Source organism: Melopsittacus undulatus, chromosome 8 (genome assembly GCF_012275295.1).
Source record: "Melopsittacus undulatus isolate bMelUnd1 chromosome 8, bMelUnd1.mat.Z, whole genome shotgun sequence".
NCBI lineage: Eukaryota > Metazoa > Chordata > Aves > Psittaciformes > Psittaculidae > Melopsittacus > Melopsittacus undulatus.
In genome coordinates, this window is record NC_047534.1 from 5,696,220 (window position 1) to 5,707,436 (window position 11,217).

Below are 11,217 nucleotides of genomic sequence, written 5' to 3' on the forward strand. Positions count from 1 at the left end.
GCAGCTATGCCACACTGTCATTATTGCTGGGCTTAGATTCTCCAACCTTGAGAAGTTTAGTTTGTGTGGATGTGGGGGTGGCAGCATCATCCAAACTCATCCAATCCTTCTCTCTCCAGGACACACGGAGCAGTTTAACCCATTTTGAAGGCAGGCAGGAGATGGGTCTATACAGTAACACGGTGCTTAAACAACAACCCCCAGGGCTGTGCAGCAGCAGTAAGTGCATGGTTTGACCTGCTGCAGGGTTTGCTTCGTGAGATCAGCTGCTACCAGAAAGCAGGCACTGGTTACACTTACTAGCTATGTGCTTACTTGCCTCCAATAAGAGGTTCTGAAGGGAAAACTGCTGCTTCTCCCATCTGGAGTCTCTTGGAGATGGTTACCCTGGTCTAAGGTATAAGAGGCTCTCCTGGAAATGCTCTGTGGGTCTTCAAAGGTTTAAGTGTTCTTCTAGATACAGAAATATTGAGGAGAGGAACAGAGACAGGGCCTCAGCCTTCCTCACCATGCCACTGTCAGCAGGAGGTTATGGGCTGGTGTGAGGCTGACTTAAGACTGACCTCAATTATTTCTACGTCAAAAATGAGCAGATTAATAGTGGAGTAGTGATCCAAACGCATCCTGCCCACATACCCAAACTCCTGTCTGTACTGATGCAGCACTCTCTGGTCACAGGCAGGGTCTAGGGGTCCCAAGCCCTATACAGCCTCCTGCAGCCCCACAGCTCCTGTGCACCCAGACAACTGCTAGTTGCCAACATGAGGACAGCACAGCTTGTTCCTCCATCCTCTACCTTGAATTTGGGACTTAAGGGATTTGCATTTCCACCACTCTCCTAATCAAGACTTGAAACAGGCCCTACACAACTAAGCTGTTGGCTAAGGTGGAGAGAGGGAACGGCTTTTTTCCAGCTGGCTGCTTTCGGCTGAGCCAATTCTCCCTGCCCGACCCCTGTTTGCTCTGCTGGCACAAGCAGCTTTGCTCACCCTATGGAAGTGCTCCAGGAGGCAAAGCAGGAGGATTTGGCCTCAGGACTGAGTGAGGAGGGAGGTGTTGGGAAACCAGCCTCTCCACTGCAGTCACTCCTGAGTAATTAGGCAATGCAGGCACCCTCCTGTAACAGAGCAGGAGTCGAATTCCTCTCCATCCTCCATGGGCCTGTTTCTGCTCTACTCCAGCCTCATCAGATGCCAAACCCCGAGGTCAGGCTAGCAGGGGGTTGACAGATAACGTTGCTGTGTGCATGTGGGTGTCTGCATTTCGGTGATGACTGATTGCTTAATTACTCTTCTAGGTCAGCTTCTCCACTTCCAAAATGGTTTGAAGGGGGCTGAGCTTCCTGCTCATTTCCTGATGGCCGCAGTCGAGTTCATGGCCTCACCAGCTCCTGGGTACCTGGAATGCAGCCACTGCTTTCTTCATAGCTGAAGAGGAGTGTGTGGGGACTATATGGAGGTTGGGGGCTGCACCCTTGAGCTCTGTTGTTTAGGAGGCTCTTGGGGCTCCTTCTGCAGGCTTGGGGTGATGGGGAGGCTGCTGGCTGCTCCTGCACTTCAAGACTTGCAGATGAAGCTGTGATGAGGCACTCTGTGTGTGTGTGTGTGTGTGTGTGTGTCTGTGTCTCTCTTCTGCAGTTTCCTTTTAATTACAATCTCGGAGGTAATTTCTGACGCATCATTAACAGTTCTGAGTAAACAAGGGGAATTCTCCAAATTATTCGCCATGAGCACAAAGGGAAATTGGCTTTCATCGTCTCCCTCTTCAGCCAAGGAAGAAGCTGATCTGCAGGAGGCACAGGGAAGGAAGGGAGCACTGGGCTGCCCTCAGATGCCTTAAGTCAACTTGAGACGGAGCAGCAACCCCTCCAGTTTATCCAGCTGACTGCAGAGCCAGCTCTGTCTGCAGCGTTTTGTCCCTACCCCTGACCTTAGTGCCTAGGACTCAATACAGTTGTGACTGTAAATGCAAAGTGCCTCTTGCCTATGTTACCTTTGGGTGCTGCTTTTGGGTAGTCCGCTCCTGTTTCCTGCTAGGTGAATTGATACCCATGCTGCTCAGGATACAGGACAGACCAAAAGCATCCTCAAGGCTGTGTCTCAGCATGGAAGGTGCCACCCTGGTGCTTGGCGATTGAGGTTAAAGGTAATGCCTGAGAACAGTATGGAGTTGGGAAAGGAAGGAATAAGCACTGATATGGAGGGACTTGGGGCCTGGGAAGCTAGATTTGGTCCAAAGCAAGAACTGGGAGGGATGCTGATGCACCCTGTGAGAGCAGCAAATATGCCTGGCGTGTGAGGAGGTAACTGGAGAGGACCTCTTTGTTGGGCACCCATGATAGGGGAAGGGGCTTTGTTTGAAGGGTGGCACATGAAGCTCAAGACAAGGCAGTTGCATCCATTGGAGCATCCCCACCTCTCCCACCCTATGTACAGTGTTGTCAGCCCCTTCACCTGCATCCCAGCATAGTGGCAAAGCGTGTGCAGCGGCAAGCGAGGGAGCACAGGTTCTTTATATTCACGCCACAGCGCTGCCAGCCATGACTCTGTTATCTGCCATGCATGAATATTACTTGAATACGGAGTTTGTCGTGACTATTCTTCCGTGTGAAACAAGGGATTTGCTGCGGGATGGGAGCCCTCCCTCCGGCTGTCAGTCAGGAGGGGTTTCCTTTTCCTGTCTCGCTGGAAGCCGCGTCCCCAGCAAGGTGAGACAGTGGACACTTTTTCTCTTGTTAATATCCATGTCTAATCTCCTCTCAGAGGGGCCCTTTGTCCTAGGCTGTAGCCAAGATGAGTAATTCAGGGATAGATGAGACGCTATAATTGGTTTGTGACAAATTAAAACGTTTTTCCTTGGGAGCCGAGAGCAGGACTGTGGTCTGGAGCTGTCAGGCGTCACAGGGGAGGGCGATTTTTCGGGGTAAGCGCATTGCAAATTGGCTCCAGATACGCCTTGGAGTCTGAAATTAAACTCCAGCTGGTGCCTCTTCTCAGTTGGGGTTTTGTTTTAGGGGGGGGACACAAAGGGAACATGTGCACGGAAGGGACAGCCTGATCGATACAGAGAACGTGACTTCTTTTTGCATCATGCAATGAGCTGGGGACCACAGCGAGCCCTTGGTGGGGATGCTGGGGAGCACCCAGAGGTGAGATGGAGTGAACAGGCCAAGAGCTTTGCCTGCTTTTTCTACATGCTGCTCTCAATGGTTCCTCTACCGCATCCCAGGCAGGAAGGACCATGATGGGAAGTTGCAACTCACATCTCTTCCCTTGGTTGTGAGTGGGTGCTAGATACAGAACCTCCTCAGGAGCTGCAGGCTGGTCCTTGTCCCGTCATTTTCCTGGGCTAAGGAGAGTCCTTCACCTCCACCTGGAGAGCAGGGGACCAGCTAAAAGTCAGGAACATACAGGAAATCAGGACAGACACTTTGGGTGTTCATCAGCTGGCTTTGAGCAAAGGGATGGAGGTGGAAGGAAAACAGCTTCCTGATGCAACTGCTTGGCACTGCTTAATGGAGGATGCTACAGAAGAAGCGTCTCCACCTTGTGATGGAGTTGGATGGAGAATGAAGGAGTGTATAAACAGCAGACTTGGAAAGGATGTGGGTCTATAAAGGGGGGTTAAAAGAGGCGAGAGGAGTCACCATGTGGGCTGGTTTGTGTGTAAAAGGTGGTAGGGGAAACTCTGAGCTGGGAAGAGTGGACAAAGTCTGCAGGACAGGGGTACTGGGGCTAGTTCAGTATGGGAATGGGTCAGATGAGTGGAAACAAGGCCTTTAACTGTTTCCCACAAGATTTTGTACCTGACACCAAAGAAAAAGGGGACCCAAGGAAGGGGTGCCATGAGTTTTCAATGGGTTGTACCTCAGAGTGAAGGAGATGGTCTGGAAAAGAGACTTGGGAAACACAGAGAAACAGGGAAAGCACAAAGGCTGTCAGCATTGTTCAGACCCTGGATGTGTTGGGTGAGGAAAGGAGGAGGAGATCTGGGCATCTCCTAGATGTGAAGAGCATAACTAGCAGGCCACGGTAGTGATGGGCAGCTGGAGGATGTGGAAGGAAAGATCACAGGATCTAGTTTAGCAATGGAAAGTGCACAGATGCAGCAAATCCTGACCGGCAGGATCAGATGGTGAGCTGTGACTGGTGTCACTGGCATTAAGACGTTAGCTAATCCGGTTTAAGGGGATAAGCCCAGGAAAAACTGTGGAGACCTAAATTGGAGCTTGTCACTCTCCTGTGCAAAGCAGGAGTGTGGAGGAGGAGGATGATTTGCTGAAAGGGGCCCTGGATTGTTGGTCAGAAGCAGAGGGTTGCTGGAGGAGGGCTGTGAAGATGAAGGGTCAGGAGGTTCCGGGTGGGAAGGAATGGCACAGGATACAGAAACCATTCACTGTGGGAAAGAGAGACCATGGAACAGCTCCGTGAGGGGTGGCCAGGGCAGAAGATGATCTAAGGGGTATGGGAGGGGCATGCATAGGAGAAATCAGGGCAAACCTTAAAGAGAGATGCCTGTGGCTTCTTGCAGTGAAGGGTGTGCTGTACTTCCGCATTCATGCACAGTTTCACTGTCTTTCCTTACTGTAAGTGTGATGTTGCAATGGAATGGCAAAAGGATGGATCAAGTCCAGTTGTCTTGCTGGTGAGGGTAAAATAAATCCTTAGCTGCATGATTTTTATCAGCATTGCTGGATATGTTTCAAAAAGGAGTCAGGGAGGCACCAAGAGCTTGTGACTGGAAATTACAAGGTCTGGAAGAAATCACTGGTCTAGTTTCACTCCATATGTAGCTTCCCCTGTTAGAGTTTGTCCAGGAGCCTTCTGGGCTGCACAGTCTGTCTTTTAATAGCTGACCTATAGCCCATCCTGCTGGTGAAACTGGGAAGGTAGCAGCAAATCTACAGGAACCCAGTGACTGTGGTCTGGGAAGCCTATACGATGCATATCAAAGCGAGCGTGTGAATTGCGTAAGTGTGGTGTAGGTCTGGTACTAAAGTGATAAGAGTCATATCAAGGGAATAACTTAATTAACTGGTCTTGATCAAAGAATTATATGAATTCAATAGCCCAGTTTTCAGCACTAAATGAAGTTTAGAGACACTGTACTTGATGCAATTATCAATTTTCCTGTCCGAGGAGCTTTGAAGTGGCATTGAGAAGGGACAGTCTGTTGTTCTGTTTAGGACAGCTTCCTCCCTCCCTCCAGTGATCAGGAGGCAGAGGGGCTCCCTCTCCTTTTCAAGTGCTCATTTGAAATGGTCTGAAGCATAATAAACAGTGGGTGCCAAGGGGAACGGTATCTCAGCTTTCACAAGTTAATTGTTTCAGATGATGTAAATCAGGAACAAAGAACTGTCCTTTCCGTGTCAGCCAGACAAGGAAGTCCTTAATTTCCCTATAGCTTTCATTTTGCTTGGGAATTTGGGGGGTCCTAGACCTTTGTCCCTCTGGCACATCTCCCTGCTGCATTCTGCTCAATATGATGGATATGAGAGCAAGACAGCAGTTAGGCTGTAGAAATGCTCCTGGAAGTCTTTAAAACACCAAAAGTCCTGTGTGTTTATCCAATTTGGGTGCATCCGTATGTACCACAGTGTTGGTGTCTATCCCACAAGTCAGGTTTCTTTGGGCTGGAGAGTGTTTGACCTGCATGAACCAGTGTGGACAGACTCAAATGGTTTGTCCAGCTGAGTGAGCATCATCCTTTTGGTGGGTTCCTCAGCTGCTGGTACTTCACGTCTAGCTGGTGCCCTGGAGACTCACCCTTCTGTACTCTGTCAGTACAGGAGATAGGTCCATTCTCTGCTGTTGCCTTGGCAGACCTCAATGAGGTCTTCCAGGTGGGCAGGCCAATGCATTTACATATGCCTTGTGGAAAAGCACACCTAAACCTCATTCAACCATCAGTGACAGTGATGGGGGAAAAGCCCTACTGCTTCCAGCTGCTGTTACCTGTGGACAGGCTTCCCCACTTTTCTCCATCCCCTGGGCACTGTGTCCTTCCCACCCATGAGTACCTCCTTCCCAAGGCAAGGAGAACTGGCTATGTGTCGTATCAGACAGATATGGTATGAGGCTGCTGTGACAAGCTGGGAAGCCCCAGAAAAGCCTTTGGGAAGTAGAAGATTAATTCAATTTCCTTATGATTCTGGGCCTTCCTGCTACAGAACACAGATGGACTTTGATTTTGCTGTCTGAAATGAGATGGTTCCTTCTCCTGGGCAGAAAGAGGGAATGGTTTCCAAAGGCAGCAAGCCCAAGGTCCATTCACTTGGGTCTTCCACAGAAGATGAAGGTGGGATGCTTCACTCTCAGAGCCACAGCACTGGGTCCTTTCTAGGAGATGGAAGCTGGGTGCTGGTAGCTGGGAGGTGAAGCTGCAGCTGGCCATGCTGGCTCTGAGCAGTGAGGGCAATTAGAGATCAGAGGAGCTGGGGTGGCTTCTTCACATTTCCTTGCTGCTGTTCTGGAGGTGATAATATAATTCATATCAGAAGAGTTAGTGGGCTGAAAATGAATTGGAGAAATCAATCCAGAGGGTATAAATGAATTAGCATGTAAATGAGGACACTTGCTCTACATAGTTTAATATTGCCTGCAGCTGTAAATAATTCCAGGGATGGAATCAAAAGCAGCAAACAACTTCATTTTGGTGCTCCTCCTCCGTCCGAGAGCACCTGCAGCTACGACCGACCCACCCTTGCAGAATCACTGCACTGCAAGGAAATTAAAGGAGGTGAGATGTATATACAGTTCTTATTATTATTTCCCTGATTGGCCATTATTTACGAGGCTGTTCCTGGTTTCTGGCACCAAGTCGCTGTTTGTGCATGCACACGGCAGTCCGAGCGGCAGGGAACGGGTGGCAGGTACCAGCCTGCAGTGAGAGCTCGTGCAGCGTATCATGAGCTATCCTGGTCACCCTGTGGTGGGTTTATATGGGTGTGAAATAGCAATTTCTCACCAAGACCTGCAGCATGAAGGGCCTTGATTGGGGTGGAGGATTTACCCCTCCTGGGGTGTCTAAAGGTGGGTGCTTGGAGAATAGGAAGCAGCCAGGAGGAGCGGCTGGTTAAATGAAGAGGTGCTTGGAGCTATCTGGAGAGACGGCTTTTCCAGGAGAGATGGAAAACTGTTTGCACTGGGTACATGGTGGGACTTTGCTGTCTACAGTCTGGAAATGGTGCAGAGACAAGTCATCAGAGTGGGGAAGGTGTTGGGAAACCCCTTTATGAGAGGTGACTAAAACAAGCACAGCTTATTTAGCCTAACACACTGAAGGCTGAGAGGAGACGTGATTGCCCAGGCAGATAAGCACAAGGGAGGCAGAGGAGCTAGTTAAGCTAAAGGCCAATGTTGATACCAGGATGTGCAGATACAAACTAGTCATGAATAAATTACAGAGGGAAATGAGATGGAAGTGTCTAAGCACCAGAGCAGAGGCTATGGACGAGTGCTGGGGAGGCTGCTCTTGCACTGGCGTTTGACTGTAAAATAGGATTAGGGAAGAGCAGGTCCCTCAAGATCAGGCAGCTGGGTTTTGTGATCTGGGAAGTCCTGCCTGTTGCCAAAGGCCCCTTTAATATTCTGGCATGGGAAGGATGCAGATCTGAAGAGGACATATGTCTTGTCAAGTGACTCCAAGAGCAGTTGTGGAGAGCTTTTGGATGGTGCCGATGACAGGAGGTTAAAGATGATCCTCAACAGTCTTTTATCAGTGCTTCCCTCTTGGTTTTGACACTGATGGATCACTGAGTTCCCTCTTTCATCAGGTTGGAGTTTCAGGTTCTACACTAACTAGATCTCCCAGGTGGACTGGAAACACTGATTAAGATGGATAGAGTGAAAGCAAGTCCATTAAATTGTTAATAAAGAATATTACACACATACCTTAATCTGCAGCTAGCCTGACACTTTATAAAAGTACATTAGGATATAATCCAATTGAAGCCACAATATCGAGAACATCTTATCTCATCACAAATTGAAATTATATCATATTCCTCATTTCTTAAATTAAAAAGCTAAAACCTTTTAGTTTGCTCTCATATGCTTGTGTAAAACTTAATCAGTGGTTTTAACAACATTATTTTTCAATATGGGCCATTTCTGCTCTCATTTATTTACAAGAGAGAACTTCCTGGTAGAAGTGATTCAATTTGCAGGAGGATACATCAAGCACTTAAGGATTTTCTAGGGATTGATTGATTATTTATCGTGTTATCTTGCCTGGAGATGTCTGATATGCCTGTGCTTTTGCTATCTCTCATTCCACCTAATGCTCTTCCTTTGCATCTCGCTCCCTTCCAGCGCTCTTCCCATGCTCATGTGTCTGCACGGACATGGTGGAGGAAAAGGGGGTCAGGGAAGGCAAGGCTGAGGCTCTCTCTGTTGGTATGAAGATGCTGGACTGGGCCGATAGGAGAGATTCGTTTCACTGGAAGATAGCAAAGAAGTAAGAGAGGTTAAAGGGTGGTTTGAAATTCAGCTGGGTTTTAACCGCAGGCTGCTGCACTGCTCAGATGTACATCTCCAAGTGTGTCAAACGTGTCCTTCCTCAAGAGGAAGGAATTGTGGCCATCAGCCCTGGCTGGGAGCTGCTCCTCTTGGGCTACTCTTCCCAGGGTAGCTTCAAACACCTTCAGGTTGCCCAGTGAAGCTTCCTGGTGCTTCCATAGGACAGTTCTTCCTGATCAGCTAAGCTGCCACAGTGATGCACTGCCAATGACTTGTCTAAGGCTCTTTGTAAAGCCAACATTGTCCCCATATTTGTGATGAATCTGGTGACCCAACAAAGCAAGGTTTGGGAGATGGAGAAGAAGGGGTCAGTTCCTGATGCTTAAAGGAAACCACTCTGGTAGCAATAGCCTTGCAGGGTGAAGGATGTGAACTGTCTCCCACTGCCTCGCTGCAGCAGAAGGACCTGTTAGCAATGGCAAGTCTTTCATAAGATGTCAAGCCCAAGGCCAACGGGGAAACATCCAAGGTCTCCATTTGAAGTGGGATGACTACCATGAGGCTTGCAAGAAGCTGTGGCTTGAGCTTTGTGTTGAACATTGGCTTCATTTTGGTGCTGGGGGATGAGTGAAGGAGGGATACTGCCCATGGGGGCTCTTGGCCTCACATTCCTGGTGGAGCTTTGGAACATTGGATATAGGAAGAAAACTTTAATTCAAGTTAGAAAACAATGACAACAGAAACTCCCAACCAAACCATCAACTGTTTGGACCGTGGTTGTCTTTCTGGCAGGGAGAAGCACTGGGAACAAGGGCATTTGAGGTTTATTCTTTTCACTGCTGCGGATTCTGGCAAATGCTCTCCTTGCTGTAGTTTTCCCTGAGCAGATTGAGATCAGCTGGGTTTATTCTTTAATGAGTATTGGAGTGCAGGAATTGGTCTCTTCTAGTGAAAATAAATACAGAAATCCCGAAGCACAACCCCAAAGAGAGAGGAGCCTGCGAAAAGCACCAGGCTGGAAAAGGGAGTACATTTGGGTTGTCTGGTTTTCCTTGTGATTCTTTGGCTTGTGTTGTAGGGATTGCACCAAGATGACAGACTAGGGAGGTCTGAAAAATGGGAACATAATCCCCTGGCTCCAGGAGCTCAGACTTACATATCAACCAATACCTCAGGATGCACTCGTGAGTGCTGATGGAGCAGCTGACTTAGTGAGCTTGGAGGTGAACAACTCCAGAGCCCCCACAGAGCCCCATGGTCCTGATTTGCTGAAGCCAGCGGAATAAATTCCTGTATAGGCTGATCCATGTGCCCATGCTCCTGAAGGATCAGGGCCAGCATTGCAAAGTGCTGTGAGATGCTTGGATGAAAGGGACTACAGAAGCGCAAAGTATTACTTTTTCATGATTACTGCAATTGCTATCCTTGGGGCTGTCCAAGTGTTGTTGTTCCAAGTGAAAATATAAACCCCTTTTGGCACGTTTCTTTTTTGCCTTGTGATAAATAGAAATGCAGGAGGCGAGAAAAAAACACCCCAAATCTCTTCCTAACAGTGAGAGGAGGAAAGCAGCCCCTGTGCAATTTGTTACACATCTCATATGTCTCTGACTGCTAGCAGTGGAGATGTTTAGAGGGAGTATTTAGCCAGCCCAGTGCATAGCCTCTGGAGGACCAGCTTCTGATTTGGTCCATGCTTGGTTGAACCTTTACAGCAGCTTTATAGGTTTTTGACACAGCATTTCAGGAGAGGTTTGATTCTGGAGGATGCCAACTGCACCCAGTGGGGCTGAGATGATTAATCACATTATTGGAAGGGTGCTCGCCAGCACTGGGAAGTGACCAGTCTCTGTCCTAATCTCCGGATAGAGATGTCAAGGCAGCATCCAGCTCGGAGCACTGAGCTCGCCAGGAGGCAGAGGAGGGAAAGAGATCTCCAGCAGCAAACATCCTGGCAGGGCTGCCCATGGTGGGGAGGGATGCTGGCCATCAGGGGCCAGGGCTGGTCCTGCAAGGGCTTTGCATGTCAGGAAAGCCAGACAGACCTGCTCCAGCTGCTCCAGAGCAGGAATAAGGTGATGGTTCCACCTCAAACTGCCTTCTTCCCACTGTAAGGAGGGAGGGGGAATGACCAGGATGTGCTGTGCTCCTGACCGGACACAGTGTATGGGCTCCTCTGCTTCCATCCCAGTTTTAGGTCTTTGCCAAGCAGAGCAGAGGAACAAGTGGCCTGGCATGGAAGAGACACAAGCACAAAGTAGCTTTGAACACCAGTTTAAGGTAATTAGAAGAGCTGGGGCTTTGGTTGAAGTCTTGCAGGGGATGGCTTAGGGTGGATGGCATGGGGCCACCCTCATAGGGCTGGCAGAGACCTCCACAAGACAAGAAACACGGTAGGGAGCAGGGACCTGGATCCAATGATGCGCTTTTCTCTTTGGGGATCAGATGGGTTCATTGCCCATCTGCTTTTTATTTCAGTGTTTGGATTTATCTGATGTTAAAGATGGAGCCAGAGCACCCAAACAGGAGAAGGTATGTGCTGCAGCAGCACTGCACGGGGCAGCTTGGGCTGCATTGAACATGGGGTTAAGAGGGAAGGCAGCCACATGGGGATGAGGGACTCTCTGCTGCCCTGGGGCTTGTGGACAGAAGGGGTTTCCCCAGAGCCAGGGCAAGCACTTGGCACTGCTGTGTGGGGAATTGCAGGTCTCAGCTCTGCTCTCTGGCTGGCTGGTGTCCCTCCTGTGTAAGCCCAAAGCGT